We start from the raw sequence: 17,343 nt of genomic DNA on the forward strand, positions 1-17,343 counted from the left end.
TGAGGAGGCAGGGGATCTCTACCAGGAGGAGCAGGCAGAGCTGGCAGTGGGAAGTGTGGAGAGGAGCTCCAGGCCACGGGTCCAAGGGAAGGATGGAGCCCCCCTGGATCTGCACTCTGGAATGCAGCCCTCAGGGCTCACACCCAGGATCCCTGGAGACACAGCCCCACCCTAAACCTCCTTCCAGGCAGCCCCACCACAGTGCATCTCAGACCACCATTCCTGCCCTGGGTGATCCTCCATCCCTGAGCCTGACCCACTGACCCTCCCTCGGGACACCCTCCTCGGAGGTCCTGAGTCACTCTGAAGCAGAGGCTGCCACGGGGAGATTATAAGAAGGAGAAGTGGCCTTTTCCCTTCAGCCTCATTTTGCCCGAGATGCTTCCTCTCCCATCTCTTTGGGTAGTTCCCCAGCTATGGGCTGATGGCCACCTCACTGCACCCAAACTGCTTCTTCCAGTGACCTCCTAAGTGGCTCCCCAACCTCTTCCCTCTTCCTTCAGATGTGCCCCTCCCTCCTCTGTCGCCCGCTCCCTCTGGCTCTCCTCTCTGAATCCATTCTTACTGTCTCTTCTCCTTCTTTTATATGTTCCACATTTGTGGATTTTGTTCTACCTTTTGGGAGGTTGCTGTTTTGTGTTGTGTTTTTACTTTCTCTTCCATCCCCTGGATGAAATACTTGTTTTAGAAATTACATTTTTATTTCCAAAAGCTCCTTTTTTGGTTCTCTGATTGCTGATGTTTTTATAACTCTCTTCTGTCCCCTGAATCGTATCTCTTCACTCTGGGGTCACGTTTTCAGTTTGGTTCCGTTGGTCCTTTTCTTTTATGTTACAGGCCTTCCTCAAATGTCTGATAATTCTTGATATTCTGATCATAATTGAGAATGAGCGAAAATATAGCTGACTGAGGCCTCTGAGTACGAAGGAGCAAAACAGTATGTAAATCATTGTTTTATCATGCCAAATTGCTTGAGCCTTCTTGACTTGTAAGATATGCGTGAAGGTGAGCGGGCAGAGAGGAGTCCTCGATGCTCCAGAATGAAGAGGAGTGAAGCTGGCCTTCAGCATCCTCTCTAATTGTGTGGTTTCCCCAGGTATGTTAACAACTTCAAGAGCTTTCTGATCTTTTGCTTAGGAGTTGACGCCTGCCTACAGGCATTTGTGGAACATGCAAGGACGCACGTGTTTGGGGAACTGCTTCTTGAACAGAGCTCCTGTCGCCTCCCCAGTTTCCAGTCCCACCCCTCACCCACACTCTCCAATACCCCTGCTGACTCTGAGTTCAAAGCCTCCCCTGAGTTCTATCAGGCAGGTCAGCGAGAGGGAGGCATTGCAAAGTGCAGTATATTTTACCTGACATTTAGTTTGAGGGTACGCCCAATATGCCTCAGATCAGTGGATCTCGGAAACTTCCGACATGGGAGGTCCTGAATCTGGATAGGGTTTATCTACCAGATAAACACATCCAGTTGGTTGTCTCTTTTTGTCATCAAGTCCTATTAACATGATATCATCAACATAGTGGACTAACTATCTTCTGAGCAATGTCCAGATGATCCAGGTGCCTTAGGACTATACTGTGACAGAGAAGAAGAGAATTGACACAGTCCTGGGACATGACTACAAAAGTATACCATTGTCCATACTAAGTGAACGCAAACTGCCTCTGTTCCTGCTTTCTGATGGGCATTGAAAAGGATACATTTGCCAGGACGGTAGTCACACACAACACACCAGGTTGTGTTCACCTGCTCTAGCAAAGTTATCACTATCGGCACAGCAGCTGCAGTTTGGCTACACTTTGGGTAAGCTTTCACTAGCCCATTGTCACTGGTGAATTACAGGCAATATGCTGGAACCACCACCCTGTGTCCTTAAAGTATTGGAGGGTGGCGCTAATCTCTGGTATTTCTCAGTGAATGTGATGTTGTGTTTGATTTACTCTCTTGGTCACAGCAGAGGGGCAATTCAGGGCTTCCACTTGGGCCTCCCCAATATGATCACTTACCTCATGAGCCAAAAAATCAATAGGAGGATTGTGCCAACTGCTAGACGATCTACTTCCTTTATGTTTCCAGAAACCAAGAAAATGACCAGCTAGGCACCTCTCTGGCATCTAGGATCTTGATCTCGTCTCTTGTTCTGCTAATTGTCTTTGTTGATCCCTGCAGGTGGGCGCCATTCAGAACTTACTACCTGGCTCACTAATTATGCTCCCCTTCCCTCAGACAGTAAGTGCTTCCACCTGCCCTCTGCTGTTCTGGAGTTCTAGCACCCCCACTGATCCTGTGGAGGTTAGATATGTCATGGCCTCGCCTACCATGAACCCAGCACAGAGAAGACAGCCACTACAGAGCCTCTGGACAATGCTCGTGTGCCCCTCACCGGCATATTTCTTATTTTCCTTGTAAATGGAGTGTCCTCCAGGATTTCCCAAGGATAATACACATTTGGTAGGTTTTCAGGTCAAATATAATAGTTCTATTTTAGCCTGCTAAATTCTTTGAGCCTTTGACCCCTTCTTCCACACTCTGCCATGGCCGTTCTGGCGTCTTGTCTTCATTTAATGTGGGACTTCATTGCTTCCAAGCTTCTAAGCACCACTCCAGCTGCGCACTAGTACCAGTCTCCCGGGCTTGCAGGTGTATCGAGTGTCCCTCTATTGTGTGTCTGAGTGCCCCTATGTTGAGCAACTCTTCCTAATTCAGCATTATGTGCCACCACCCTGAGCCAGTACCTCAAGGTCCATCCCAGGCACGCTCTTCTGGTTCCTGCCTGTACATATCAGCTTCCTCTCCCCTTTGTAGCCCAGCATATCCCCAGGTGGGCCGTGCTGACCTTAACCTCAGTTATTGGTCTGGTGGTCAGGAGGGGAAATGAGGGCAGATTCCTGAAGTAGATCCTCAGGGGATGAGCAGTGTCCTGTGAGGTCTGCTTCCTTTGAGATTTCTGCATAGTCTTCATGGGGAGTCACTATCTCCTAATAAGTGGATGAGCGACTTCTGCAGACCTAGAGGGTCCAGGGAAATGGAGGGGATCAAGGGTTCAAGAACATGGGCAGATGTGCCATCCCAAGTCTCAGGGGCTCACTTTTCCAGATCAGGAAACACTGGTCCTAAAACACCTGCTGAGGCTGAGAATTTAACCCCTGCTGAAGTTTCACTTCTCTTAAAATGAGGTCCTGGTCCTACATCACAATTGTTCCTCTTGATAAAGGATGAGGGTCTCTTTAAATGCTCCTAAGGAGGATATATAGATGTTCACCAAAGGCATGGGCTAAAATGTTCATAGCAACACTATTAATAATAGCCCAAAACTTGAAGCTAGTCAAATACTCATCAACAGCAGAATGGATAAATTTGGTATATTCACACAAAGAAATATTATATCATAATCAGAATAAACAAATTACAAATACAACTACATTGTAACAACGTTGATGGATCTCACAAACGCAATGGTGGTCAAAGGAAGCCAGACAGGAAAGAGTGTACACTGTGTGATTCATTTGTACAAAGTTGCAGAACCAACAAAATGAATTTAGGCTCTTAGCCTGAAGTCAGGAGGGTGGTGACTTCATGGGCAGTGACTGGAAGGAAGTTGTGACACCATGGCTTTGTGGATAGCAGCTGGAAGGAAACACGAGAGGGTCTTCTAGGGGATGGTAATGTTTGTGTCTTAACCTGGGTCCCGGTTGCATGAGTGTGTTTCATTTGTGCAAATTTATTGAACTGTGCACTTTTGATATGTGCACACTCCGTGTGAATTTTACATGCCAATAAAAAGTTTTAAAATTTTACCGTGAAAATCTTTCCAAGCCTTTGCATGTATGTTCACTTAATTCTTTAAATAGCTGCCTAATGTCCCATTGGGTGGCTTCACCGTAATTAACTACTCCTGTGTTGATGGCCACTGAGCCTGTTTCCATCCTCTTGCTCTTGTAAATCTACGCTGCAGGCTTCCAGCTCCAGGTAAGATGAAGTCAACACACTCCACGGATCTCTCCCACTCACTGCAAGCAAGAACCCAGACAGAACGCGTGGATCCGCTGTCGGAGGATTCTGCACAGTGAATGGTGGCAGGAAAACTAGGGAAAGAAAACAGAATGAGCAGGACCAATCCAGCCGTGACTTTTCCGGGTTTGTTTCCTTCTATATCCCCCTTGCCTGGGCGCAAACCCTGCAGCCCACATCCTGACTGCGCACTCAGCAGGGATCGGAAGAGCTCAGGAGGAGCAGAAAGAGGGAGCCCTAAAGGAAAAGGGGGGATTCGTGGTGTTTTCTTGGTGTGTGTTTGTTTCCTTTCCCTCCCCCCATCCCCAGCAAGCCTCAGTACAGAAGCTGCAATTCCGTCTGCAGCAGCTGGGGGCCCACACCTGGAACTCTGAGGAGGAGGAGGAACTGTGGTCTGAAGACATGGGGGAACTACTGTTGCATTTTCTCTCTCTTCTCCCTGTGCTTGGCCCTGGAGGCTGACTCAGCCTATCAGGGTGGGAAAAGCCCCAGCTTTCCAGCCAAAGGACCGGGAAGCGGGGTAGACAGCTCTTAAAGCTGAGAGAGGGTGTTGGGAAGATCAAGAAGGGGAAGCAGCTCAAGAAAGGGACCTAGAACTCCCAGGATCACCCCCCAGCTGTGCATGCCGGCTCAGACCTTGAAGAGAAGACCCAAGACTTGGAGAACTTGGGGAAGACCACTGCGCGGTTCACAGACTGGCCACTGGGTGGCGCACAGGGGCCAGATACGACTGCATCTCAAAGGCTCAGAAAGCTGAACTAGGGTCCAACCACGGTACACAGAAGCCAGGTCAGCACTTGAAGTCTTAACCTCCCCAGCTTGACTGCCCGCCGTTAAAGAAACAAATTCACAGTTAAGGACCTTTTGAGGGAGGTGGTGGAATTGTTTGTATGTTTGTGGCGGTGGTTCCATGAAGTGATGTGTATGTTAAAACCCACAGAACTGCACACCCCAACAAAATGAATTTCACTATATGTCAGATTTGAAAAAATAATAAAAACAACAAGAAAAGCTTTTGAAACTGTGCACTTTAAATGTGCGCAGTTTATTTTATCCCAATTACATTTCAATAAAACTGTGAAGAAAGGAAGGGAGGGAGGGGGGTTAGGAGGAGGCCAGCATTCCCTGCAGTCCTGCCCTGACCCCTGCTAAATTCTTGGCTGCAGGCAGAAGCCCCAGGCTCACTGGGGCACCCCAGCCCAGAAGGCGCAGCCCTCAAATGTAAGGATAAACAGAGGCTGCTCAGTCTCTTTCTCCTTCCCCACACCCTCCCTGACTGGCCCACCACACCCTCTCCTGCTCCTGCCGCTAAAGCCCTTTCAACTCCACCTCCAAGCCCCCTACCCCTGCAAAGCCCCCTGAGGGTGGCAGGTGTCAGGAAGAAGACTCGTTGAGCTTCATCTTAGAAAGGCTAGTCTGGCAGGGGCGGGCAGGACGGGGACTCTCTGGGCCCATGGACCAGTTGTTGTGACAGATGATTTGAGGAGGGGGGATGACAAGGACTTTCACTTCGAGCATGTCTGAGCTGCTAACAGGGTGGATATTTCTACACAAGGGCCAATAGGAATTGGCAATGAAAGCGAAGAACTGAGCCGAGAGGTGGGGGTGACAGGAGGTGTGCGTGTGACAGTCCTGTGTGTGGAGGTGATGCTAGAGAGCGGGGCAGGGATGCTCCCTGAGAGAATAACAGCAAGGACAGATTCCAGGAGATGCTAGGGGTGAGGGGCTGAGAGTAAGGAGAGAGATTCAGCAGAGGAGAGAGAGGAGAGGGAGAGGGAAAGGGGGACAGAGGAGGGAGGGGCACATCTGAAGGAAGAGGGAAGAGGTTGGGAAGCCACTTAGGAGGTCACTGGAAGAAGCAGTTTGGGTGCAGTGAGGTGGCCATCAGCCCATAGCTGGGAAACTACGCAAAGAGACGGGAGAGGAAGCATCTCAGGCAAAATGAGGCTGCCGGGAAAAGGCCACTTCTCCTTCTTATAATCTCCCCGTGGCAGCCTCTGCTTCAGAGTGACTCAGGACCTCAGAGGAGGGCGTCCCGAGGGAGGGGCAGCAGGTCAGGCTCAGGGAGGGAGGGTGGCCCAGGGCAGGAATGGTGGTCTGAGATGCACTGTGGTGGGGCTGCCTGGAAGGAGGTTTAGGGTGGGGCTGTGTCTCCAGGGATCCTGGGTGTGAGCCCTGAGGGCTGCATTCCAGAGTGCAGATCCGGGGGCTCCATCCTTCCCTTGGACCTGTGGCCTGGAGCTCCTCTCTCCTGGCCCGCTGCACTTCATGCCCTGTTTTGCTGGCAGCCACCTTCTCAGCTCCTCACACACTTGCAATTGGAGCTCTGGCCAGGCCTAGATGCTTTGCTTCCCCAAAATCATTGAAGACGCATCATCACACCAGTCATACACTCCCAAGAGATGACGCTGCTTTTCCCCTAATTAACGAAATTAGGAAATAACTGAAAAAAAAATTAAGGGAAGTAGACGAGAGAAACTAAAAAATAACAATTTAGACAAATAGAAGGCAGTTTGCCTCTGGTCTCAGTCCAAGGCCCTGGATGGCAGCTGGCATCCGATGATCACAGGGAGGGAACCCAGACAAGGCAGGACCATGTGGCTGCTCCCAGCTCTGCTCCTCCTCATCGTCCCAGGTGAGTGGGGCTGGGGCTTCGGGAACTGGAGCCTGCAGGACTGGAGCAGGACACGGAGAGGGTCTGTCCTAGGGGGAAATGGCAGGGCCTAGTCATTCATCCCTGCACTTATTCATTAAAAAAAAGATTAAAAATTTTGTTATCTGACAGGTACTAAGTTAGGTGTTGGGGAAAGAAAGGATACTAGATATCTAGGGTACTGTTTCTCAACCTTGGCAGTTAGATCAACAGACAGATGACAGATGGGTGGATGGATGGATAGGTACACATATGCACACATATATACACACATACATAAATACATGATTATCTGAGGAGCTTTTAAAGAGCACAGACGCTCAGGCTCCAGCTCAGACTCACTCAGTCATGGCAGAGCTCAGGGATCCGGATCCCTTAAAAGCCTCCACATCTGGTCTTGACTGGCAGCCAGAGCTGAGACTCTCTCTTCCAAAGAGCTCAGAGTTCAGGGAGGAAGACAGCAGCAAAACCGGAGTGCAACAGGCTCTCTGGGGTGTTGCTCAACTCCACACTTCTGCCTGCCTAAGTCTCTGCCCTGGACGAGCCAAAGACCAGACTGTCGTCCAGTATAGTAAGTGCAACAACAAGACGGGGACAAGGTGGTCTGGCGGCACCGGGGAGAGGCTGAGTTGGCAGCAGAATCAGAGAACCCTTAGAAGAGATGATATTTGAGCCAAGCCTTGAGGAACAAGTCATAAGGGCTTGATTCCTTTAAGCAGAGAAGAGAGAACATCCTAGGCAGAGGGAAGAGTTTGTACAGAGTTATGGAGACACAAAAGAGCATGGTTTTTAGGTTTAAAAAAAAATTCTGTGTGTTCTGTGTGTGAGAGTGTGTGACTGTGTGTGCATGAGTGTGTGTGTTCGGTTCCATGTAACTTCAACACACGTGTAGATTCAGAGGGTGAGCGTGGGTGCAGAATCTTAGGGAGTGGCAGTGGGAGGAGGCCAATACGTCTACCTCACCAGCTCTGAGGTTCAGAAATAAACCTGTGGCTGCAGTGTGGACTACAGGCTGGTGGGGAAGGAGGTGTTGCCTGAGGGCAAGGGAGGGGAGAACTTCCAAAACAAGGGGGTGGTTGATGGTCAGTAGGATGGAGAGTGAGCAGAGGCCGCTGTATGGGCAGTTAGGAGCCCAAAGGGGAACTTTGCAAGTGAGGTGACAGTAAAAGAAACACTGCAGGGAACTGAGGAACAGGCAGGATGCAGGGTTTTGAGAACCCTAGGGCAGAGGGCAGAGGCTCCCGGTCAACCCCCAAGGAGGTGCCGCAAGCCCTGAGCAGTGCCCAGGCCAGCCCTGGACTCAAGGAAGGAGGAGACGGATGTTGGGTTTCTGTTTTCCAGGCTGTTTCTCCATCAGTGGTCCAGGGGCAGTGAGCGGCCCAAAAGGGGGTTTGGTGACCGTTCAGTGTCGCTATGATCCAGGGTGGGAGACCTACAAGAAGTGGTGGGGCCATGGAAAGGCCTGGCGTTCCTGCCAGATCCTCCCTCGTTAAACCAAGGGGTCAGAGCAAGAGGTGAAGAAGGGCCTAGTGTGTCCATCCAGGATGATCACAGACGGCACACGTTCACTGTGACCATGGAGGACCTCGGGAGCAATGATGCAGATGCCTACTGGTGTGGGATTGAGAGAACCGGAACTGACCTGGGGGTCCGAGTGCAAGTGATGGTTGATGCAGGTAGGAACTACTCCCACCTGTACTCTGAGGCCCTGGTCCTGACCCGCAGAGGATTCAGAACTTTTCTTCTCTCTGCCTCGAGGGCTGGAGACAAGTCTTGCCTGAAACTCACGTGTGCACTTGCTTGTGTGTCTCTGTGTGGACGAGCGCATGTGTATATGCATGTGCGGGAGCATGCACCAAGAGTCTGGGGAGACTGAGAGCGCGAGCCTCGGCATATTCGCACGTCTCCATCTATTGTCCTCGGAGGGAGCAGGGAAAGACAGACTCGGCTTGGACAGGCTTGTCCAGGGAAGGCAGGTCCTCTTTTCCAGGTCATTTGGGCATCACCTCTACCCTCAGAGCAGCCCCAGCCTGACCGGGGCCTTATCCAGTGTGCAGGGAAGGTTGGGTGCTAGAAAGACATGATCCAGATTGTCTCAGCTCCAGGGCAAGTAACCCTGGCCCTCTCTCTCTTCCTCTCCCTCCTCTGTCAACTTAAGGGCAAAGGAGAGGGTGAGAGATTCTGAACTCCATTCTGGAAGAAGGGAAGGCAGGATCCACCATATTGCAGGGGGCACCCACGGAGCTCCTCTGGCTGCCTCCCAGCCTCGAGGGGGAACGTGGGCTCAGCCGCACCTGCCCCAGAGGCACTCGGACCTCCCCGGAGACAGAGGCCTAGAAAGAGAGCAGGCTCTAGCTCCCAGCCCACAGCTCCACATCTAGATCCCTCAGTCTTGTCTCTACTTTGGACACCAGAGAAACTACCCTCCCTGCCCCCCACTAATACACACACACACACACACACACACACACAAACACTAGGTGGGTAATATATCTGTTATCCATGAGCCCATTTATAAAGCAGAGAAAAGTCTTTTCAAACTTGATATATGCAAATATGGTGTGCATATGTGTGCAGTGGGGAGGTCTGCGGGTTTTACAGTGTTCCAGAAATTAGTTGAAAAAGACAACCAAGGTGGGTGGATGTGTGGAAGAGTGGAGGAGTTGGCTCCAGGAGATTTGGAGGCTGGGACCCTCCAAGCCAGACAAGTCTTCACTGGGCAGGCATGGGGAAATGAGGAAGCCAATGGGAGGCAGGGAGGACTCCAGGGGAAAGCAGAGGCTGCTGGCGCTCGGCCCAGCTGCAGGAGAGAGAGGAATCCCGGAGCAGCCAGCTCCGTGGGTCACACTGCGTCAGGGCAGGTGGCACAGAGCCTGCTTCAGCCAAGGCTCAGACTCAGAAAAGAGCCAGTTTAAAACTCTAAGGAGTGGGAACACAGTTCTTACGTGCTCAGCTGTGCTGAGCAGGACTCTGAAATTAAACTGAATATTTGTAAACTGCCTACATAGCTTGCCACCCAAAATCCTTCACATGGTGGTAAAATGGTGTTTCTCTGTAAATGAAGTAATGTTATGTCTTGAATAAGAAACCAAAAAGATGTGAGAGAAGACCGATGTGGCTGACTGGTGGCACTAAGACAGAAAAGTTCTTAATCCATGGGGTATGGTATGGAGAAGGCCACGGGGAGCCACCTGGGGCCCCCTCAGAACCATGCTCTGCTCCGTTCGTTTAGCAGCATATTCAACAATGCCACCCATGCTGCTGACAACAGACAGGACTGAAACTGTGACGACAGACACCATCGAACCTGTGGCCACAGACACACCGGCCAGTCTGGCTTCCTCGTCTCCAACTACCCAGAGCGTCAACAGCAGCCAACCCTTGGCTCTGACCAGCCCCCTCAGCAGGTGAGCAGAGCTGGCCCCCGAAGACCCTTCCTACTGCTGCCTGTGGCTGCTCCCCTCGGGGCGCTCTGTCAGGGACCCCCGTGGGGACCCTCTGATGTTTCCTGTGCGGGAAAGAAACAGCCAAGTCTGGCCTGGGCCTCTCCCTCCCCCCCATGCCTCTGAGTACTTAAAGAGCTACTCACTCCCTACGAGGAACCTAATCAAACAAAGTTCCTCAGCTGGGCTGCAGGAAAGAAGGTTCTGGTCTCCCTCCGAACTGCCACCCCACTCCCAAGAAGCACAAGGAGGTGTAGCAGGGTCAGCCTCAAGTGTGCCGCAAGGGAAGCGCTCTGTGTGAGTTTCCTGTGGCTGCTGTAACAAATGACCACAAACTCGGTGGCTTAAAACAACACAATTTTATTATCTTATAGTTCTGCAGATCAGAAGTCTGAAATGAGTCTCACTGCAAAATCAAGGTGTTGGCAGGGCTGAGTTCCCTCTGGAGGCTCTAGAGAAGAATCTATTCTCTCACCTTTTCTAGCTTCTAGAGGCCGCCCACATTCCTTGGCTTGCGGCCCCTTCCATCTCCAAAGCCAGCAATGGCCGGTTGAGTCTTGCTCACATTGCATCGTACTAATACTGACTCTCCTATGTCCATCTTTCACTTATAAAGACCCCAGTGATTACCTTGGGCCCTCCCAGATCACCCAGGACAATCTCCTATCTCAAAATCAGCTGATTAGCAACCTTAAGTCCATCTGCAGCCTTAGTTGCCCTTTGCCGTGTAACATAACACAGTCACAGGTCCTGGGGGTTAGGACATCTTTGAGGGTCATTATTCTGCTTATGACAGTCACGGGCAGGTACATGTTTCATGGCTGCAGCTGTCCTCTCCCCCACGTGCTAGGGAAATGCTGAGAGGGAGCGGGAAGCTGGGATTCCTGCTTTCTCACAGGGAAACGTGGGAGAGAGGTACAGACATCAACCTGAAGCCCACCCCCTCCAGAAGCATCCAAAGAGCAATCAGTAAGCTCTTGCACCAAAGAGAAAACACCCTGCCCCAGTCTCACCCCATCACAGCCCGGTGCCCTCAGGCTTCCCCAAAGTCCAGGGTCAAGGTCCATTCTCTCTCGGGGTCATGCCTCTCAGAACAGCCCTCCATCGGCTCTCTTCCCTGCTCCAGTCCAACTCCCTTCCTTTGTCAAGGTCCTATTCCTTGGAGCCTGGCCCCTGCTGGACAGTTTGTTCAATGATGAGTCTGAATGAAGCTGTTTGGAGGGCAGTTGTTCTGCTGAGTTGAGAGCGCAGAACGCGGGACTTTTAGCAAGACTGGAGAAGCACAAGAGGAAACTTGGCGGGGAGAGAGAGATGGGGTGCAGCGCCCCACAGGGAGTGGAACTTGTGAAAAGAACACAGTGGCTGAAGGATAATTTTAGAATGTGCAACGCAGCATGGCCTTTCTCTCTCATGAGACCTGTTAGTGAAATCAACATGACTCATCTGCTCAGGCAGGCTGAGCGAGAGGACAAGGGTGGCCTGTGTCCACATGGGGCGGGGAGGGGTGGTCCTGGCACTGCTTGTAGGGGAGGGAATGAGGCAGAAGGTGAGGGGGCATCAAATTCTCATGCACTGATAGGAACTACCAAGGGACGTATGTAACCGAGGGCCCAGTAGTCTAGCTAGACCAAGCGCCAATTATAAGGGACATTTGAGATAGAGCATCTCGTATGTGCTATCAGATGAGGGTCAGAGCCGGGAAAGGCCCCTCCCAGGAGAACTCAGCAGGTAAATAGCCAGGTTGACGGGGCTAGAGGGACCTTCCTCTGCCTCAAGGAGGTAATATTAGATCTGAGCTTGAAAGAAGGGTGGAATGTACAAAGGGAGACACAGGCGAGAGAACGGCAGAAGCAGAATCAAAAAACAGGAAAGGGCAGACCTTTAAGCTCGGCTGGAGTGCAGATGAGTTGAAGAGGATTATGGGACACCAGCCAAAGGGGGGATGGAGACAGAGAGCAAAGGTGCTGGGCCCCAGGCTGAGCCTGTAGGGGGGGCCCCTGAAGGCTTTGCCTTTGGGCATCATGACTGTGCCCCTCGGAGGGGGTTTCCTGGCTAGCGAGCAAGGCTTGCCTGTCACACAGGTCTTGGCTCAAGGAGGCAGGGAGAGGCGGGGCCTGGGGCTGCCCTGAAGAGACAGCTCACTCCTGTCCCCATGTTCCCTGTGCAGGGCCCTGCTCTGCAACATCCACTTTGTGCTCCTGACCTTCATGAAGGTGCCCCTGCTTGGGATCCTGCTGTGTACTGTGATGTGGTTGAGCAGGAGTCAGGGGTCTCCAAGGGGAAATAATGCCAGTGTGAGCAGGAGAACCGCAGCCCCCACACCATCGACACCCTCACACCGGAGGAGCAGAACCTCCGGACCTCTCATCAGGGAAAGTGCAGTGATGGCAGCTCCAAGAGACAAGGGTCCCCGCTGAGGTGAGGACTCCCCTCGTCCTGGCCTCAGAAAGAGAACCGGCTCCCTCCCTGCTCTGCACAGCTCCAGGACCCTGGCCTCCATGGCAGGAGCTGAGAGAGGAAAGGAGATGGCGTTCCCCTTCCACGCGGGGTCCTCGGAGGCACCTGTAGTCTCAGCTGTGTGGATCCTCCCAATGCCTCCTTTCCTTGTGACTCTAGAGCAGCTCTGCCAAAGAGAATTGACTATTACATGGTCCAGGATTCCAGCCAATAACGGGTTTCAAAATTCCAGACCAACCAGTAAGTATAAAACCCGAATTAAACCAAAAAGCCTCAGAGTGTGTCTACCCGGGCACAGACCACCCCCCCACCATGGGCTGGGTGTACAGATGTCTGCTGAATCCACCTTCCGTTGCGTCAGTACTTCCTGGAGGAAGAATCCCCTGAACGTACATGATTGAAGACAGGATTGAGCCATCGCCCAGCTCACATCCTATCTCTTTCTGTTCGTTTCCTATTAAAATCTATGGATCTCCTGTGCTCTTGTGAGATTATTTTATTGGGACACTATTCCCATTTTTTACATATGAGAGGATGACCTATACATTCTACAGGGTGTGAAGTGACTCTAAGTCAAATCCTAGAGTTAGAAAGCGTCTAGTAATTGTGAGTTGGGAGACTATAGCGGGGAGGGGCCTGGAGGATATCTTTTTACCCCCTCAGAGAGGTCGCGACTAGGACCTCCCATATGTAGATACAAACTTTAATTGACGGTTAGAGTGAAAAGCATGGGGACTTTTTAGGATAATTTTTTAAAGGTTATTTTCTGTATTTTAAAAAAGTAAGTGTATTGAGGTATATATGTGTGTGTGTAGGTATATATATATCTCATATATATATATACACCTCATATATATATTATATATATACACGCCTCAGATATATATACACCTCAAAAATTATAAAGTCTTCACATGGCTACGTGTACAGTTTAATGAGTTTTTTTAGGTGTAAACACCTGGGTTATTATCATCTCAATAAAGATCTTAATAGAGGTGGTGGATATATGACTATAGATTTGTCAGAACTCATTGAAGTTACTCTTTTCCTCTCTGTACTTAATAAGTGTTTTGTGGGGAAGTGCTTTGGAACCATGCTAATATCTATGTGTCCCTGTGACCTCCAAGGACAGCGGACTCACTGAGGGGTCAACAGACCAAGGAAGGAGCTGCAGGGTTCCTTCTGGCCTGGCCTTGGAAGTCATACAGGGTCACTTTCGCCGTGCTCTCTCCATGCATTCCAACAGGGGCGAACATTGGTTCTTGGAGGGTGAAAAAATTTTACTCTTTTTATATACAAAACACAGATAAATAAATATCTGTGTTTTTATATACAAAACACAGATAAATAAACATATGCACACACACACACATCTTCATACATAGGTATACATAACATAAAATATATACAGTATATCTTTGTTATTAAGATTTTATGGGATGGGGTGACTTTTAGAAAAATAAGCCATCTAAACAGATTCCTTAGGAGGATGATAATGGCAAAACATTGAGAGACACTGCTCTAGTCTACTGGTTGAAGGAGTCACAGCCGCCCCTAGACACGAGGAGAGGGGACATAAACCCGACACTTCATAGGAGGGGTGTCAAGGAATTTGCAGCCATGTTTTAAAACTGCCACATGCAAGTCTTACTCTTCATATCACATATAAGAACAGGGAGACCTGAAGGGCTGTGGCCCCTGGTCCCCAGTCACAAGGCCAGGTAGCAGAGTTGGATCTGCCCCTGAGCCAGCATGGGGCCAGCCCACACATCGTCCCCACAGGTCCACCTGTGCACTTGAGAAGGTCAGTTCCCAAGCCTGCTGAGGGCACCAGATGGCCCCAGCCATAAATACTAGACTGACACAACCCTGCTCTGCGATTTCTCAGAGGTGCTCTGCTTTGCTCAGAGGCCACAGACTGCATCCATGATTTGCATGGACTTGCAGACATGTTTTGTTTTTTGATCACAATAGTTTTTAAATAGAATTTGTTGCCTATGTGTAAACATGAGGAATTTCACTCTGACTTCTCTTTTGAAAGTGGGAATGCTTGAAAACAGTGGGCCCTCAATGCCACATGCTCCACATGACTGTCAGAGAGTTTAAAACCTTCCAGGAGCTCCCTGAGGCCTCTAGCACCATTAAAACACTCACATTAGAAAAGGAGAAATAGGGCCGGCCCCGTGGCTTGGTGGTTAAGTGAGCGCGCTCCACTGCTGGCGACCCGGGTTCGGATCCCGGGCTCGCACCGACGCGCTGCTTCTCTGGCCATGCTGAGGCCGCGTCCCACATGCAGCAACTAGAGGATGTGCAGCTGTGACACACAGCTATCTACTGGGGCTTTGGGGGGAAAAAATAAATAAATAAAATCTTTAAAAAAAAAAAAAAAGAAAAGGAGAAATAAAACTGTCCCTCTTTGCCGGTGACATGATTATCTATGTATAAAATCCCAAGGAATCTACAAAAAAACCTACTAGAACTAATAAATGAGTTCAACAAAGTCACAGGATACAAGATCGAAACACACACACACACAGACAATCATATTTCTATGTACTAGCAACGAGCACGTGGAAACCAAAATGAAAAACACAATACTATTCACAATTGCTTCCAAAAAAAGAAGAAATACCCGGGTATAAATCTAACAGAACATGTGCAGCATCTGTATGTTAAGAATTATAAAATGCTGATGACATAAGTCAAAGAATATTTAAATAAATTGAGAGATGTACCACATTTGTGGATTGGAAGACTCAACATAGTCAAGACGTCCATTTTCCCAATATTGATCTATAAGTTTAACACAATTCCTATCAAAATTCCAGCAAGATTTTTTTGTAGCTTACTCTAAAATTTGTAAGAAAAGGAAAAGGAACTACAACACCTAAAAAAGTTTTTTAAAGAATAAATAAGGAGGGTTTACTCTACCTGATGTTAAGACTTACTTATATAGCTATAGTAATCAAGACAGAGTGATATTAGAGGAGGGATAGACACGCAGATCAATGGAAGAAAATACAGAATCCCAAACCCGTGGTTCCTAACTGTGGGGTCGTCAAAGACTCTGTCCTTGGTTCTGAACTCTTCCCTTAAAGATTTTGACTCTCCCTGGGCTCTAGTTAACCTCTCCATATCTCTTCCAACACAGGTATGCCCAATTGATTTTTGACAAAGAAGCAAGTGCAACTAAATGGAGGAACAATATTATTTTTAGCAAATGGTTCTGAGACAATTGGACAACCACAGGTGGAAAAAAACACATTAATCTGTAGCATAAAAAAATAATTCAAAATAGATCACAGTCTATGAATTTAAATGTAAAACATAAAAACTAAAAAAATTTTAGAAGAAAACATGGAAATAAATACTAGGGATCTAGGGCTATGTGAAAAGTTCTCAAACATGATGCCAAAAGCATAATCTTCAAAAAAAATTAACAAATTGTACTTCATCAAAATTGAAAACTTCTGCAGTATGAAAGACCTTGTGGGGAGGATGAAAAGACTGTGAGAAACTATTGGAAAACCACATATCCAACAAAGAACCAGCATCTAGAATATATAAAGAAGCCTCAAATCTCAGTAGTATAAAAAATTGTTTTCAATTAGAAAATAGGCAAAAGACATGAACAAGCTTTTCACCAAAGAGGATGTACAGGTGGCAAATAAGCATTGCAATTGTTAGTCTATATCTCAATACTCCCTTTTTTGGAGTAGGGAGTCTGCATTGTTTAAACCCTTATCTTAATTGCCCAGAACAATGCACCATTGACACACAAAAAGTTTGTTGGATTAATGAGTAAATAAAAGAAAAAAGAAAGGAAAAATGGAAGGAAGGAAGGAAGGGGAATCTGCTGTCCCTTTCTCCTGCATCTGCTCTCTCCTCATCCTCACCATCTGGTTACTCTTTCTTTACTCTTCTTATCTGGTTTCTGCTCCCACTGCTCTGTTGACGTGCTCTCCTAAACTTAACAAGTGACATTGTGAGTGGTAAGTTCAACAGCCACTTCTCATTCCTGATCCACCTCTACCTTTCTGGCTCTGCTCTCTCCCCTTCATGGCCCTTGGCTTCTCACCTTCTACCTGTTTGCTCCTTCACCAGCACCTTGTTCATTGTCTCCTCCCTCTACCCTTGCTCCCTAACTATAGGGGCTCCAAGGACTCTGTCCTTGGTTCTGAACTCTTCCTTTGAAGATTTCACCTCTCCGTGGGCTCCAGTTAACCTCCGTACATCTCCAGCATCAATACTCTGCTGTTCCACATCTCCAGCTTCCTACTAGACCTCTCTGCCTGGCCATCCCAGTCACACTGAAAAAACTAAGCTCTGCATCACCCAAGTCTGCTCCTGACTTTCCTATTTCTGTCAATGATGCTCCATTCTTCTGGTCTTCCAGGCTTGAGACCTCCAGACTCCCAGAATCTTCCTTTCAGACCATCCTGCACATCTGCTAGATAAGCCTTCCTAAAACACATCCATGATCCCATTTTGATCTTCTCAAACCCATCCAAATGTCTCCAATCAAAGTTTAAGTAAGAGTTGGGTCCTAAGCCTCCACAATACACCTCCACCTTAGTTCTCCTAGGTCAGCTCCATCTGCATTGCCACAAAAAAGAAAATTTCACTCTGTTGGAATCTTGGACACACCTCCACCATGAGAAATTGTATGTGAACACCACATTCCATTTGATGATAGATCCTCTATGAATGACAATTATGATGATTATTTCCTGTCTCTCTGCCTTCACTTATGCTGTTCTTCTAACTATGTCTCC

The 17,343-nt window shown here is 48.9% G+C and overlaps 1 long non-coding RNA gene across 1 annotated transcript; it reads left to right on the forward strand.

Annotated features, from left to right (window-relative positions):
* Positions 1-6,495: 6,495 nt before the first annotated feature.
* Positions 6,496-13,047, forward strand: LOC147915067 (uncharacterized). Its single transcript, XR_015554761.1, has 3 exons — positions 6,496-6,650; positions 9,901-10,075; positions 12,279-13,047. It is a non-coding gene; the product is annotated as an uncharacterized LOC147915067 (long non-coding RNA).
* Positions 13,048-17,343: the final 4,296 nt, after the last annotated feature.

This window comes from Ceratotherium simum, chromosome 16, assembly GCF_057802395.1.
Source record: "Ceratotherium simum simum isolate JZ-2026a chromosome 16, ASM5780239v1, whole genome shotgun sequence".
In the NCBI taxonomy this organism is placed as follows: domain Eukaryota; kingdom Metazoa; phylum Chordata; class Mammalia; order Perissodactyla; family Rhinocerotidae; genus Ceratotherium; species Ceratotherium simum.